This window comes from Protopterus annectens, chromosome 2.part1 (assembly GCF_019279795.1).
Source record: "Protopterus annectens isolate FY-2018-M chromosome 2.part1, PAN1.0, whole genome shotgun sequence".
NCBI lineage: Eukaryota > Metazoa > Chordata > Ceratodontiformes > Protopteridae > Protopterus > Protopterus annectens.
Genome location: NC_056729.1, coordinates 918,323,062 through 918,341,413, shown reverse-complemented (window position 1 = coordinate 918,341,413; position 18,352 = coordinate 918,323,062).

Genomic DNA, 18,352 nt, shown 5'->3' with positions numbered 1-18,352 from the left:
TATAATTGCCCCAGGGAAGATAGCCTAGTATGAACCTATGAACCTATGAAGAACAGACAATGAAAGGCAAAAATGCACTTTTTTAATATAAGGCAAATAATTCAGTATATCAACAGTAGTGCGGAAAGGGAGGAGCTTATTAAGCTCCATTTACAGTAGGGATGGGGATCATAAAATCACGAGGGTGGATGGGAAAAATACTTGCAGGGAATCACCAGAATTGCTTTAGCTATACATTTAGTGTATACAGGCTTGAAATCTTTTCAGAAAGAGACAAAGGCCCAGAAGTTCACTGTGTATTTAAGTATCACTCAAATAATTAAATCAATGAAAAAACATAAGAAATGTGCAGCCTAGCTAATTTAAGTGTCTATATCTGACATGGAATAAAAACACTAGATCAATCAAGTTTCTTAAAACAGAAAACTTAATGGAGTAGATAAAACAGAAAGTAGCTTTATCACTCACAAACAAACGAATATAAGTTTACTTTCCTCACCCAGCAGGGAATCACCAGCAGTGCTTTAGTTTATGCAGGCTTGAAATCTGTTCAGAAAAAGACAAAGGCCCAGAAATTCACTTTGTATTTAAGTATTCCTCAAACAATTTAACCAATGAAAAAACATGTGAAATATGCAGCCTAGGCAATTTAAGTGTCTAACTCTTACATAGAACAGAAACACCAGGCCAAGCAGATTTCTTAAAGCAGAAAACAAAACAGATTAGGTAAAACAGCAAGCAGCTGTATCACTCACAGACAGGAAAATATAGGTTTACTTTCCTCACCCAGCAAGGATTCTCGAGCAGTGCTTTAGTTTATGAAAGCTTGAAATATTTTCCGAAAAAGACAAAGGCACAGAAATTCACTGTGCATTTATGTATCACTCAAAAAAATTAACCAATGGAATAAAAAACATGTGAAATGTGCAGGCTAGCTAATTTAAGTATCTATTTCTCACACGGAACAAAAGCCCCAGGCCAAGTAGATTTCTTAAAACAGAAAACAAAACAGATCAGGTAAAACAGAAAGCAGCTTTATCTCTCACAGACAAGAAAATATAGGTTTACTTTCCTTGCCCAGCAGGGAATCATCAGGAGTGCTTTAGTTTATGCAGGCTTGAAATCTTTTCAGAAAAAGACAAAGGCTCAGAAATTTGTTGTGTATTTAAGTATCACTCAGGCAATTTAACCAATGAAAAATGTGTGACGTGCAGCTTAGCTAATTTAAGTATCTATCTTACACATAGAACAAACACAGCAGGCCAAGCAGATTTCTTAAAACAGAAAACAAAATGGAGCGGGTAAAACAGAAAGCAGCTTTATCACTCACAGGCAAGATATGAGGTGAGACACCAGCACCCATTATGGACTGGAAGAATGATGGCTATTTTTTGTACCTTAGGAGCACGGATTGTGACTATGTTTAAGTTGAACTGCTTTAGGAAGGGTTTGGATAGAGCCTGTTTGGTGTTGTTGATTAAGTAACTGGATATATTTATAGGACCCATAGAGGTAATAGTTTTAGCTTTAAAGTGTACACTTAAGACATGTTCTAAAATCATCTTTGGGGAAAGAAATAGTCTCAGAAATTTGTGGAACATCAACAAATGTTTCTAATTGGAACAAAACAGCAAGCAAAAAGGTAACACAGAAAACCCTCTTAGACAAAAACCTCCTTTGAGAGACATTCCTGGCAAATTATCCCATAAGCACATGACAAGTGTTTCAGTTACATGGCTGCTGAATGTCTACTGTTTTACTTTTTTATAAATCATAATTGATGCATTCAAGCCAATAAAGCCAAACCCCATTAGTTAAAGACATCACACATTTCAGCATTTCTATGTAGACTCATTATTACAGCATATGTTACTATCTGAAAACAGTCCGCTTCTAATAAACCTTTATGTCCATAACATTGAGTGACCACAACATTTCCCGAATATGAACAAAACAACAAATATAAAGGTCACTTGGAAAGGCTTTCTAGACATACCTTTTACCTTCTCACACAAGAAATCTGGACAGAGACAAAATAGTTTAGGATCAAAGGCCCAAAAACAATGACATATTCTAAATATTATTCTTATAAACTTAGAAATTTGGTAGAATAATAGGTTTTGCAGTATTTTCTTAAGGAAAAATTAAATATCTCTGCCTTTTGATCCTGAATTATTTGCCAGAAAACCACACATTTTATGAGAAACACTCCAAAAATATAAGGCAAAAATCTAAATAGTTGAGTGATATGTTCCTAGGTAAAAATATCAAAAAGATACCGACAAACCAAAGAATTTGCTATATGTAATACTTCAAATATCCTGTGACAGAGGCTCTTGGAAAATATTCAAATTATCCCTTAATGGCATACAAGTTTTTCAGTTGCCTGTCTCTTTTCTGAAATTGGCATTACGTTTATCTGGAATTATATGGCAGTATCTTTGGGACTGGAGTGTATATAACATTATGAACTAATTCAGACCACTGTTTGTAATTTCTTTATCATCTGATATAGTTACAGAAGGAATTATGATTATCTTTGGCTCCAGATGCTAATTATAACGTGTTGCACTTTGATCTTCTTTATGGCAAGTTTTAGATTTTTACTGACATTTATCGTAAGACTGTAGAGTTTTAATTTATTATAGATCTTAATTATGAGCTTTTTCCACTTTTATTATAGTAATTATTAATGGCATCATTCTAGCAAGCTGGGTTATTTTGTTATATTCCAAGTATACTTAATTATGATTGGAACCACTGATTTATGCTATCTATTTGATGAGAGTAAAATGTATTGGCATTAGTGAAGGCTGAGGCTATATGGGACTGGAAATTTTGCAGCTGTGTTTTAAGAATTACTTATGCAGTTTTAATGAGTCTGTCTTTTAGTTCTTGAATAGTGGATTGTTTACTGTTGATAATTTAGCTACACATCTATTAAATTATTTTCTAACTAATGAGCTTATTAAAGTGAATGTCAGACAATATTTGACTGAAACTTGCTGGTCACTATTCAAACAGGTAGACAGTTAGCAGTCACATATAGCTTTATGACAGGCCTTCAGTTGTTTATCTGCTGTATGTCCAGTGAAACTGAAATCCTTAATATAAAACATTGAGATGATTATAAACTTATGGAAGCTGTTGATACATTACAGGAAAGTCTGCAATTGCATACCACCTTGAAGATATTTAGAAACACAACTCTTTTTTTTTAGGTGTAAAGCAGGAATTAAAAAGCCTGTTGTAGTGGTACAGGGATATGAAGCCTTTGACAAGTAGCACTACAACAATCTTTACCATGGAACCTTTCTCTGGGATAAAAATAGCAGTGTAGATCAATTCAACAAACTCTAGCATTTTGTTTTGGAAAAGAGTAGTGGAGCTTGAGAATGCTGTTTTGCAGTGTGCACCCATTTCTGTCTATGTGTGCGAGTGTGTGCATGTGTATGTGTGTGTGTGTGTGTGTGTGTGTGTGTGTGTGTGTGTGTGTGTGTGTGTGTGTATATGTATGTGAGAGAAAGAGAGAGAGAGAGAGACTGTCCAGGTCTCTGTGTGATTGTGCATGTGTGTCAAAATATGTGTGTGTGTGTGTGTGTGTGTGTGTGTGTGTGTGTGTGTGTGTGTGTGTGTGTGTGTGTGTGTGTGTGTGTGTGTGTGTGTGTGTTTGTATGCATGAAAGAGAGACTGTCCAAGTCCCTATGTGACTGTGCATGTGTGTTAAAATATGTGTTTGCGTGTGTGTGTGTGTGTGTGTGTGTGTGTGTGTGTGTGTGTGTGTGTGCATGTGTGTTTGTGTGTGTGTGTGTGTGTGTGTGTGTGTGTGTGTGTGTGTGCATGTGTGTGCGCATGTGTGTGTAGGTGTGTGTGTTTGTCTGTCTGTCTTTAGGTGTCTGGGCAACAGTCCAATGGTCTGCAAAGGTTGATAGGGAGGAATAGTAGCTTAGTCTGCTGCCATGCATTAAAAAACACACATGCAATTATCTGTGAGAATGAGGAATACAAAGAAACCTCTCTGAATTGCATATTGACAAACATAAAGCTTGATATCAAATACAATACACTATTGTGTGGTGCACATCTAATAGAAATAATCCCTTAATCCTTCAAACAGCTGCATACAGCACACACCAATACTATTGACTTATGAACTGCAATATTATATAACAACCATGCAACTAAAATTGCAATGCAATTCCTCAAATGGCCGCATACAAAATGAATGTGTTACAATATTGTATGTGAACATATCTGTGGAAGATAGAATTAGTATGGCAGTGTAAGCCATAATGAACAAGTTAAAATCGCCATGTCCCTTACATCTCTAATGAGATGCTTTCTGAAGTAGCTAGTCATGATGTAAAATAATTTCCATAATCCTATAAAGAAGATCATCACTCAAGGCATATTTTCAAATGCACAATAGATATAAACCATGTGCTACTCACAGACAAACCTACAGATTATAGATATACATTTACTTCACAGACAGAATGTCTTTCATCATATCATAGCATCAACCAGATAATATATGGAGGTAGAGTACTGGAACTAACAGTGTCCATGTACAGCCTGAATGTGCAATTAAGGAGACATCACATACAAGAACATACAATATGATTTTATTACCAAAAGGTATGCATTGAAATATTTTTCAAGCATGTAAAATGAAAAACATTAGAAAATAAAGTTAATAGTACTAAACATGCTACTATTGTGCCTGTTTTTGCATCTACAATTCTAACAGTGGCATTCTAGACTCTGCAGATGCATGGCATCCTGGGAGATTTTCTGTTGGGGAGTTGATGGCCTAGGTGATGATGGGCACACTGGTGACATGCCAGGAATACCTGCAGATGGTAGTTATGACAACTTGCATAGGATTCATCATGGCTAGTGGCAGCTGCAGAATCATGACTCGACAGTTTTGCCTGGAGCCAGGTGGCAGCAGTGAACCTTATAAGGTGGCTGTATGTCTTATTTTCTCAGGTTATCCTGATCCCTAAGATTATTCCAGCAGGAAATAGGGCCTACCTTCATGCACAGCTACCTCTGCAGGTCCTGCTCATATGTTGTCATCTATAACATCCCTGTTATGACAGAATCAGGTTTACATGTTCCTGCTTTTCAGATAGTGAATGATGCGGTATACTAAATAATTCAACACATTGTTCAGCAGCAAAAAAAATAAATAAATAATAAAAAATCATTAAACCAGAAAGAAAAAAGCTGAGCAGAAAAAATAGTTTAGAAACAAAGGAACAATACTAGGCAAGTGATCTTAAGGACCATAAGATGCCTAGCCATATACTCCTTTAAGTAGCTACACTTAAAAGTTCATGCCTCCCATTTCAAGCAAACCTTCCAAATTGAGGAGGGCTGCATGTAACAATCATGGTATATATTTGTGTCTACCCATCCAATCATCAAGTTGTGAATAAAACATACCCCAAATGTCTCACCTCTGCCAAACTGCTCCTGATTTCTTGGAGCTGGTGGTACAGGTTCTGCAGCTGGGGCTATAATCCTTGTAGTTATGAATGGTCCTTGGCTCATCCTAGTAGGCCATTTTCCTGAGCTACCTATGCTGCTGTTAGGACAAATTTTTGATGGCTCCATCTGTTATGTTTCTGAATCAAACACTGTCTCTTATACATACAATGGAACCATACCATGCTCATTTGTTTGGCACAACCCCTGTATGTTTTATTTTTTTTCTCTGAGGATCAGTGTTGGGGCATGTTTGTTATTTGTCACTTAATTTCAGAAAGTTAGTGTCCTGGTGTCTTTTGTGGATTATTGATGTGCACTATACACCATGTTTTTTAATCCTATACAGATTATGCATACATTTTATAAGATATCCCTTTTTGCTTTTTTAAAGTAAAAACAGAATCTAAAGGGTCACATTAGATGAAACACACTTATTTTGTAGGTGATTGAAATACACTTTGTATTGATAATTTCCTAGTGTTTGATTTTATTTTAAGCACATTCACTTATTTTCAAGGGGATTACCTAAGTCATAAAATTGTGGAACATAGCAACTGGTGGTCTCATATCACTTTGTTTTCTAGAAGCTTAGAATCGGTTATCATATTTTTCAAAAGAGGCAACCTTCCTATATTCCCCAGACCTGTCAGGATACCATATTTCAGAACTATAGATTTCAATGCTTTGTGTTTCAGTGTTTTATGGCTTCAGATTTTGTGTTCAGTATTTTGTGCTTCATTATTATGCATTTCAGGATTTCAGATCAAGTAGCAAATATTGTATGGTTTGTGGGTAAATTAATACTAAAAGCATTAATGCTACATGCTTTATTTTAAAGCCATTCGGTTCAGATTTGCTTGCTAAAATTGTAGAACTGTAGCTTTTTTCTTTTTTCCTCTTTTATCACATTGTTACTACCATGCATAGCAAGTTCTGCACCCATATTACTCTAATATCATGTATCATTTGAAATGTCACCAAAAACGGAGAAAAGCAAACAGCGTATGAACAAAAATCACTCAAAGTACTCAAAATACCGTCACTGAACAGCCTTTATTCACCAGAAATCACAATTTGCGTATTCAGTAAGCACTTTCGTCTTGAAAAGATTTCCTCAGACTGAATAACAAATTCATTTACCCTGCCAATATTTAAGCAAATCACAACTTAATAATTAATTAAACAATTAACACTCATTTAAATTCATTGCACATTTCTCACAACTTTAAAAGCAACATCTGAAAGAATGGCACAAGTAACTATTTTTATAAAACACAATAAATATATACTCTTCTAAACAAAATAGTATATTTAACTCCCCCTCTTTATAATAAACATATTTAATGTTTTAACCTTCTTCTTTTCAGGTATACCATAAAATTATTTTTATCATTAAGTCCAGGGGGATGACTAGAGTTTAATTTCAAAATCCAACAATATTCCTTCCATTTTAATTAATCTTCAGTTATAAACTTATTAGTAAAATTAGGAACTTTATCTAATACCATAAATTTAGGACTTACTAAGCAATTAGTATTCTTATAATGCCTACCCCATGCATTTGTAGTTTCTTTTTTCTGTACTGCATATAAATGTTCCCTAATTCTTTTATGCAGTTCCCTGGTAGTCATACCTATATAGAAAGAAGAACATTGTGAGCATACTGATAAATATACAACAAATTTCATCTTACAAATATTTTCACTTAATATATGCAATTTAACATTATTAATATTTATTTCTGTATGCCCTTTGTATATGAACCTGCAATGTTCACAATTGAGACATCTAACCACCACTTCTTTTGTATCATTCATATATTTAATTTTATTCTGAAAAATACCTCTAAAATATTTTCCTTTTTTATTTACAAAAATAGGTTTGTCTCCCACTATTGTATTAATTTCAGGAAAACTACCCATAATCTTCCAATTGTTCTTAAATAGTCTTTTAATCTCACCCCCATCTACAGAATACGACACTACTATGCCTAATTCATATTTGTTTCTCTGATTGTTACATTCCAAAGGGGCACTATTTTCTACATTGTTATAATTATTAACACTTTCTCTACTTCTGGTTGTTTCAATTAATTTTTCTAAGATCATTTCCTTTGGGTAGCCCCTAACTATAAACTTTTCATATAACATTTTACTTTCTTCCTGAAATTTTACATTACAATCTGTTAAATCGCTCACTCTCCTTAACTGTCCTTTCACAATATTATTTTTGACATAACCAGGGTGCATACTATCATACCTGAGGTATGCATTATTCTGAACATTTTTTTTATATATCTTAGTACTAAGTTTATTACCTTGTTTATAAACTTCTACATCCAAAAAACATATACTTTTGCAGTCATAGTTCCAAGTAAAACTTAAATAGTCACATGCATTGTTAATATCATTTAAAAAACAATGAAGTTCATTAATTTCACCCCTCCAGATAACAAAATTTCGTCAATAAATCGACCATAATATAACACATAATTAAAATATTTATTAGTTTTAGTGTATAACTTTTCCCATTTATTCATAAAAAGATTGGCATAGCTAGGGGCCATTGCTGCACCCATAGCCACGCCATTTATTTGTTGATAAAACGTGCCATTGAATTTTAAAAAATTATAAGATAAAATATCTAATATTTCTATAATAATAGAAATATCTTCCTTCATATAACATCTGGAATCAACAAGTTCCTTACTAACATAGTCCATCCCTATGTCATTAGGTATAACAGTGTATAAGGAATTAACATCCATAGTCACCAAATAATCACCTTGCTCCACTTCTATTCTTTTCACACAGTTAGCAAAAGCAAAAGTATCTCTAATATATGTATCTCCAGCTTTCACTACCTTTTGCAATTTTTTTGTCTATATAAATAGCCATCACCTCTGCTTTGCATCCTCCACTTGCCACAGTTGGCATTGGGGGGACATTCCAAGTTTTTATGTACTTTGGGCAAACCAAATATTTTACTAATATTTGGATTTTCTTTTACAAAAAAACTTTACTAATAGAAATTATCTCTTCACATAACCATTCCTCTATCATAGAATCAATACATTTGTAAGAGCATGCTATTTGATTTAAATTCACCCTTTTATAGTAGTGTACATCCTGTAAAATAACAGTCATAGCATTTAATTGAGCAGTTTTGTCAAAAAGCACAACAGTATTACCTTTGTCAGCTTTTAATAATATAATACTTGCATCATTATTTAAATCATTCATTGCTTTTCTTTCTTCGTATGACATGTTACAATATTTTGTAACAGGTTTATTTAACAAAAGATCCCTTAGCTGTTTTTCCATCACATTTTGAAATGCCTCCAATTCTGGCCTTACCGGAGGGTTAAAACAGCTTGGCTTTTTGCAAACAGTAGATACTATATAATTTCCACCACTATCTTCATTGTTAAACATACATTTCAAATTTAACCTTCTAACAAAATCTCTTAAATTGTTTAAAGTCTCACAAATATGTGCTCTTGAAGCCGGTACAAATGTCCAACCTCTGCTCAAAACAGAGATCTCATAATGCCCCAAACATCTCTTTGAAAGGTTCACAATTTTAAAATCACTTTCAGAAAATGTACCTTTACTTAGTTGTTTTTCTTTTTCTTCCATGATGTATTCTTTTGAGGGGCTTTTCTCTTTTTTCAGTTTGTTTCCCTTCACTGGTCCCATAGTTACTTGGGCCCACGATCTCTTTCCCGTACCTAGGTTTTGATAGACATTCACGCCCTGAAAAGGGTGCTGGTTATTTATAGTGTTTGATGCACCAACAATAACAATGTTGCCACTTGTACTAGTGGAGACATTTTCAATACTTTGTATCTCCCTCTCCTTAGCCATCTGTTCTGGCTTTTTCATTTGAACTTCCGACACTACAGATGATTAATTTGCATTTCAGCTGCCTGTTGCAACATAAAACGTATAAGCCACACCCTGCTCATACTCAAGATGATTCCTCTCATATTTCTTAAGCTTCCTCTGCTTAAGAATATCATTTTCTTTAATTAATCTGTCTTGTATCAGACAGATTTTAGTCTCAAAATTCTCACTTGTAGATTTTTTAAGAGAAAAATATTTTTCTTTGATTTCCTCATTAAGTTTGTGGATTTTTTGCTTGTAACAGTCTACCAGCATAGTCATATATTCAATGCCAGTTCTCTGATTCAACTCCACCCATTTTTCAATGAGCTCTTTCGGTAAGTCATTTCTTACCGGCATCTTATTAACTCTTAACCCTCTCGGCACTCTCTTAGCCAAGATACTACTTTCAAAGAACATAACATCCCACTGTACCCTTTTTCACTTGATCATAGACTTCTCTAGACCTGAGAAGTGTTCAGTGAGATTAGTGCTGGTAGACTGAATAGTATTAAAGTTACTCACATTATCCACAAATGGATTAATAGGTGCAGCAAGACAACCATTTAACATAGTTCATCTCATATTGTGCGAAAAACAGGCTGCAAAGTCACTGAAGCGTTGGCTTTGATAGGCAAGTTTGTATTAACAGTCTTAGTCCCACTCACATTTCCTTCCTTGTCCAACATGAAAGAACCATTTGGTGTATCATGGAGTGTGAAACCCGATAGCAGAACCAAAAAACTGCATTCTGGCTGGCTGTTCATAATTCCAATTCCAAAGGAATAACACCAAAAACGGAGAACAGCAAACAGCGTATGAACAAAAATCACTCAAAGTACCTTCACTGAACAGCCTTTATTCGCCAGAAATCACAATTTGCTTATTCAGTAAGAGCTTTTGTCTTGAAAAGACTTCCTCAGACTGAATAACAAATTCATTTACCCTGCCAGTATTTAAGCAAATCACAACTTAATAATTAATTAAACAATCAACGCTCATTTAAATTCATTGCACAATTCTCACAACTTTAAAAGCAACATCTGAAAGAATGGCACAAGCAACTATTTTTATAAAACACATTAAATATATACTCTTCTAAACAAAATAGTATGTTTAACTCCCCCACTTTATAATAAACATATTTAATGTTTTAACCTTCTTCTTTTCAGGTATACCTTAACATTCTCTTTATCATTATGTCCAGGGGGATGACTAGAGTTTAATTTCAAAATCCAACAATATTCCTTCCATTTTAATTCATCTTCAGCTATAAACATATTAGTAAAATTAGGAACTTTATCTAATACCATAAATTTAAGACTGCCTAAGCAATTAGCATTCTTATAATGCCTACCCCATGGGTATAGTTCCATATTATGTACTTGCAAGCTATATATCACCCTCTATAACCCACAAAACCCATAGCTCATACATAGACCTACTGGAGACACTTACCATTTAACCCAATATCATATTCATGGAGGACTTTAAAGACACAAATCCAACCTGCAGGCCTACAGATTCCTGGACTTTGTAAACACAAACACCCTATTTTATTATTATTTTATTATGCTTTTGAATCATGTGATTTTAACATGTGGCTAAGTTGCATAATTTGAAATGTGCTTATACCTGTTTGTTAAAATTAAAAACACATCTTTCTTTGTCAGTTTACAGACATGAAAAATACATAAATTACTTGAATACGTCTGTTTTCTATATACCTGATGATGTTGAATACCATATACTACAGCTGTATCTGTTTTAGTTTCTTACATTATTTTACTTTGAATATGCTGAGTACTGCTGCCTTTAACAGAACTTATTTAAATGAGTTCTTAGAAGGATAGAGCTGATGGTGTAGGCAGAATGTTGATAAATTTTGTATGACATAAGCAGAATGTTGAAAGCATTAGTCAAGCTTGTGAGCATACTATTTCTTATTTATTACATACATTGTAAATATAACAGTAAAGGTATGATATTCATGATATTAAACATGAGATGGTAACTCTTTATGGGGAATGTGGCTAATCTACCTGTTCATAATATATTAATTCTATACCAAAATTACAAAAATCATAGACCGCATTTAAAGGAGATAAACCTTGCTGGATTGGTATAAGGGATACTTATACAGTGAAATATTAAAGATATTGAACTGCTATTCTTTACAATTTGGGAAGCTAAGTACAACAGTAACATTGATAAATAAGGCCAAAAAGGATTCTTCATTGTTTTACTGCACTAACCAAACCCCTCAGACATGAATTCAATGATGAGATGTACGGTCATAAATATATACATTTTTTCAAGAATTATTGCCAACAGAGAAAGGTCTTACAGAGATGCTATTCCTGGGGTACACATAATCAATTGACCATCACTTTATGGATTACAAATAGTGTGGAATGATTTTAAAATATGAACTTTAAAGGTAAAATTTGTTGTCATTTTTTTGTGTTTTCTGTATCATTTTTTTATTGATTTTACAGAACAGAGTATAATTTTGTCCTTCTACTGATAGTTTTTACTTTATCACATAAGAATCCTTTATTGTTACATTTCTCTCACTTTAGTAGAGTTTCAAAGCTGAACTGTTTCTACTGCTGCTGTAGTCATACCTTTCAACCTCTTAGTGCAAAGAATCTGGACAAACCCCAACTAAATACAGGGACAAAGGCCCAAAAATATGGACATATTTTAAATATTCCTCTTATAAACTTATAAAGTTGCTAGAGTAACAGGGTTTTTATAACCTACATTTTCTGAAGGATCTGAAGTCTGAAAGTCAAATGTATGTCATTATTTAGTGTCTTCAATCCTCAGTGATTTACCAGAAAATGACAAATTTTATGTAGAACAGACCAAAAATAAGAACCAAAAATCTGGACATTCTGTGAAAATCTGGACAGTTGAGAGGTATGGCTGTAGTACTTAATTACATTGTGTCTGCTAGTTTTACAGAACAGTAATATCTAGATCATGTGATTTCTCTGCACTTGAGCTCTAAAACCAGCAGTTTTACATTAACAGGGTTTTCTGACTGCTCTCTTCTGGCAGAATTATGCTGTAGCAAATCTACCCGAGTTGGAGGCTGCTAGCTGAAAGTTTATTGTGTGTTTTCCAGATGGAACTGTAGGTCTTGCTGCTGTAAAACTTATTTTTTCTGATTCTACATAAGCCCAGTGTTTGTGCTATGGTACTCTCTGCTCAGCGGCAGTTACCAGTGCCCTGTATAGATGCAAATGATTTCAGGGTAAAATATCCTTTAGAATAACGACCTCTACAACCTTCCCAGTCCTTCTGCTGCTCTAGGAGGATCTGAGTTGCACACAGAACAGCATCACTTTGTTGGATCGCTGTAGTTCACACTAAGTATAGCACCCATTCTTCTCCCATGTGCTATCATCCCAGTCCAGTTAAATCTCCCCACTCTTTTCCCTGGTTAAAGTCATAGTAATAAACCTGAAACCATGGATAGGAATTTTCCTGCTATCTCTGTTGCCAGTGTGGTGGACATGGGCAGCCTGAGGCAATGTAGCTACACTATGAATATTGAGATACTACTCTCACATACTGACAAATCAAATGATAAACAGATTGTCAGTACACACACATCATTTCCCTCACTACATAAGGGCTTGACACACAAACCCACATAGTCAGAGGTACTCACAAGTAAAGTTACTAAAACCTCAGAGGTCTCGTGTACGCTACCCTCAGAAAACACATGCAAACTAAACCTAGTCAATACCAACCACTACACATAAAAATACACATCCCAGTGTCTCCAAAAGCGAGCCCCCAAAGTAAAACACCTTGTATTCAAACATCTTATAGGTTCATAGGTTGGCACTAGGCTATTGGCCCTAGGGCCTATACAAGCCTAGCCATAACAATTCACTGGCTATCTCTTCCTACAGTATTTACTTCCCTGGACCCCTGTCTAGCAGGGCGACTGACGTGATCCCGGGGTGAATTTCCTATCTCCCATCCAATCATCAAGGCTCCTTTTGAAGAGGGCCAAAGAGGCACTCTGCTTGACATGTCATAGGAGATTCCATTGTGAGGCACACAGGCACTTCCCTCACCAGAATGGATAAAAAGAGTATAAGCCAATAATTGGCTTAGCTACTGGTGTCATTCCAAGGGAATCCAATATTTGTCAGCCTGGAATGGCATGAGCAACAGATCACTCTGCTCTGCTTTACCAGAGATGGTCTGTACCTGTCACTAATAGGCTTTCAAATAATGGCCAAGGTATTAGCCACTCTCATAGTGTCTTTTTTGTCAGTGCCAAACCAACAGACCTGCAAACATAAATTCTTCTAATGCAAAGCTGAAGGTGCTACTGCTCAATGCTAGGAGTCTTAACAAAAAACTGCACTCCCTGGAAGCTCTCCTCATCACAGAGAATGCTGACATTTCTGCAGATACTGAGATGTGGTTCAAGGCTGTAAAAGCACCCCAGCATTGCAAGGCTACAATGTCTATCACACATTCAGACCACCCTCTGAAAAAATAAAAAAAAACAAAAGGAGGAGGTGTTTCCATTTACATAAAAATCAACCACACCTCTAGATTGGTCAAGCAGGATGAGTCACTTGAACTACTCCATGTCCAGCTGACCATAGGAAAAATCCCCCAATATATCATCGCTAGCTACAGGTCCCCAGCTATGAACCATGAAAACCACTCCACATACCTGAAGTTACTAGATTCACTTACTTTTCGTCCCAGCACACTATTCATGGGCAATTTTAACTACCCCTCTATAAACTAGAAAACATATATAACCACTAATATGCAAACCCAGAGATCCCTCGACTTTGTCAATACAAATGCTCTGGAGCAACTGGTCTGCACTCTGACTAGGGGCTCAGATATCCTTGACATAGTACTCACAATCATGGGAGAGATTGACACCCCCACCAGAGTAATGTCCTCATTGGTAAGATCAGATCATAAATTGGTCTCCTTTCAAATAATGTTATGGTAGAACCCAATGAAACCCTAAAACCCTAAATAATTTTTCCAAGACAAATTACCTTCTGTTAAGTGATAGCACAGGCAATTTTAAAGCTCCCCAACCCCCAAAACACAGAGGCCTATGTAGAAGTATAAACAAATGCCTTGTATAACCACTTAAACAACTGCATAGAAATAGCAATACCTACCCAAACTAAACCCAGGTTTAGCCAGAAAAACAAGTCATCTTGGTAGACACCTGGCATAACAGAAGGAAGAAGTTTCTGTCTAGACATAAGTGGGAGGATGCACAACAGAGAAAAACAAAACTCTCATTGGCTTCAACAGGCATATCAGGGAACTAGTCAAGCCTTTAAAAGCAAAATACGAGACTAAAATAGCTTCCCAAGCAAAGGATAACCACATGCATTTTTAGTTATGTCCAAAACCTTAAGGGAAACACTCACCAATGTGCTAAGTTGGCTGGTGATGACACTAACTTTACTCAGCCAGAAGAAATAGCAAACTTGGTGGTCAATAAATTTAGCTCAAATTTCACCCCCTTATCACGTCTGGTCACTTCTTTCGAAATACTCCCTACCATTCCTTAGCTTGTTATCACAAAAGAACAGATCATTGCTGTTCACTCTAAAGCTAGAGACACGGCATCAATGGCCCTAATGGAATCCCAGGATGCCTATTAAATAGCTTGAAACATGACCTAGCAGACCCTATTAGATCTCTGTTTAACTACAGTCTCCAGACAGGCTTTTTCCCAATAGAGTGGAGGACAGCAACAGCCATCCCTCTGCACAAGGGGGGGGGGGGACCATCAGTGGACCCAGGAAACTACTGACCATAAGTCTGACTAACCTCATTTGTAAAGCTATGGAAAGGATAATCTTGGAGTTGATTAACAATAACAAAGGAAATCTCCAGACTATAGACCCAACCCAGTTGAGCTTTGTCAAGTGCAGGGCCTTCCTGCTTAATCTGGTGGACTAATTTGAGAAGGTCATCAAGGCCATGGATGAGGGTAAGATAGTGCATACTGCCCTCCTTCACCTGGTCAAGGAGTTTGACACTATATTCTACTTGGTAATTATAGATAAACTCACTAAATTGAACATAAACCTCTACATCGCCAGATGGATAGCCAAATGGCTCATGGATTGGACACATGTTATTAGAGTGGGGGAATCCACATCCAGCAAGAGGCCAGTTACCAGTGGAGTACCACAGGATTCAGTGCTGTGCCCCTCCTGTTTGGGATATACTTCTCAGATGTTAAGGCAAATGTAAATGCCCTTTGTTTGACCAGGTTTTCCGGTGACTGCAAGTTGGGGGCAATCACTGACAATGTTGATATCCTACAGAAAGGTCTGATGTAGACTAATGATTGGTGTAAGAGCCATGGCTTCAAACTAAATACAAATAAATGCAAATAATACCTTTTGGAAAATCAAATACACCTAAAAATTACAACATGGATAGCACCCCACTAAGAGTGGATCCAGTGGTGCGAAATCTGGGTATCAGATAGATAGTGATCTGAATTCTGAATACCATGTGTCCACAGTGGTGAGGAAAATCCTTCTATGTGGCTCAGTTTATAAGTAAGGGCATGGCATTTAGATCTATGAATGTCATAGTGCCACTGTGCTCAGACCTCAAAAGACCAATAATCGCATTCAGTGAGCCCTTTGCATGTACCTCACCAGGCACCTGTAACAGTTGAAGTGTTCTCAGAGGTTTCTTACCAAAAAATATAGGGTATAACCACATGTCATATGTGAACTGATTAAAAGCCCTATCCCCATAGGTTCATATGCTCATAGGAAAGTACTAGGCTATCTGCCCGAGGGCATCTATAAGCCTAGCCAGAATGTGTTGGCTTTCGCTGCCCCCTTAGATTAGTTCCCTGTGCCTCTGTCCAGCAGAGCCATTAGTTCTCTGTGCCTCTGTCCAGCAGAGCCACTGCAGTGATCCCCGGGGTAAATTTTCTGTTTCCCATCCACTCATCAAGGTTTCTCTTGAAGAGTGTTAGTGAGGGACTCTGCCTAATGTAGATGGGAATCCTGTTCCAAAGCATGGGGAATCTCTAGGATAGGAATCTATCCCTCCAGCACATCCTATTTATCATTGTGGTAAGGTTTAGATCCATAGAGCGTGTGTCTCTTAGGGATTTGTTTTTTTTTAGGTGGAGCATGTCCATCAATTCTGAGTTGGACATGGCCTTGTATGTCAGGCAGTGATCACCTCTGAGTAAGCGGTATGCAACTGAGTACAGCTGGAGTTTCTTCAGTCGGGCTGCATAGGGCATATGTTTGAGGCCAGTAATCCTCTTGGTGAGGTACTTCTGTGGTCTTTCCAGCTGTTGCAGGTGTCTTATAAGGTACATCCCAAATGGGGCGCTGTACTCTATGATGGGTCTGATGAGTGATGAGTAGAGGGGCACAATAACCTCTTTTGTTCTAGATGCCAACCCTTTTGTGATTAGGTGGGCCACATAGAATATTCAGTTTTTCAGCTGATTACTGAGGGGTGATCTGTGTCTGAACTACAAGGCAGTCTCTTACCTAGCCCTGATGGTAATGTTGCATATTCACAAAACTAACTGCACAAGGGTTACCCACTGCAAAGACAAAAGATCTAAACCTGATTTCTGACATGAACAGATCATGTTGGAGAGATAGATATGTGTCCCAGAGATTGACCCTCCTCTGGAGTAGGCTTCCCACTCATGTGAAGTGGAGACCTTCCCTGACCATCAACAAGGGCAATCTGGACCAATGAATGGGAAATCACAAATTTGTTCCTGGGGTGGTGCCCACATCCATTATGGACAGAGGCAGTCTGTAAAAATTGTCAAAATCTGCTTGCTGATCCTTGTTATCTTTCCTCTAGGGATAGAAAATTGAGTAAAATCTGGGTAAAATTGGCTAGGTTTGCAAGGACTCATGAGCCGTTAGCCTAGTAATCTCCTATGAACTTATGAACCTATGAGATAAACCATTATATTTGCATATTATCTCCATATTAAATATAAAATCCAATGCCCATATTGCTTCTGCTTACTTGCTTAGACTTCATGCAGATTATCTTACAAATCTGTTACATAGAGTCACAGTCTGTTCTGAAACTAGCATAGCATCCATCGTATTACCCCTGTAGTGACAATACTTCATTAGAGAATACTTCACCCTAATTTCTTCCACCCCCACCCCCCAGTCATGGCAATCTGCAACATTGCAACCCCTGCAATCATAAAGGAAAAAAAGCAAGAGGCTTGAGTTGAAACTGCTGTCCCTCTGTCAAACAATTCTTTACTTTTTCAGTACTACAGTGCACCCTTGTCCCTCTCCTGTCTGCTGTACATCCCCATCATATCCCCTTTTAACTCTCATCTCATCAATAATCTATCGAAATTATAACCCTCTCACTTAACAACATCTTTTGAACTCTTCTTTATCCTTACTCTTCCTTTGTTTTTATTATATTGCTTTGCGCTGATACGACTCAACTGCCGCTATCTGCAATTCCAGCCTCTCCTCTCACCTTCAGGTAGACCCACCTAACTCAATTACAAATAAAAAACCTAGCTATTTCTACATCTTCCTGATACACTCCTTCCAAAATCGTCTTAGCTTGCCTCCAAATTTCCCACCACATATGCTTTTGATCTGCCTCTTCTTTTCCCACACCAACAACACTCTGTATCCGGGCTCCGTCCCTCTTTCCATACCAACAAAGGTGTTCTATTTCAGTGGACCTGACAAGACCAATACATCTTATAGATTTTGCTATATCTCACATTCCTTCCTAAGCTTTCTCTGCCTCCCATATTTATTCTTTGCTTGACCACTGGTCCTTTAATATAGTCATCATTTCTTCTACCTTCTATAACCCCATCAGTTTTATATATATAGACAATCTGTCCCTTTGTAACTTGCCTGCTCCTGTCTCCTATCTTTCCTCCACTTCCATTATGTGACCTC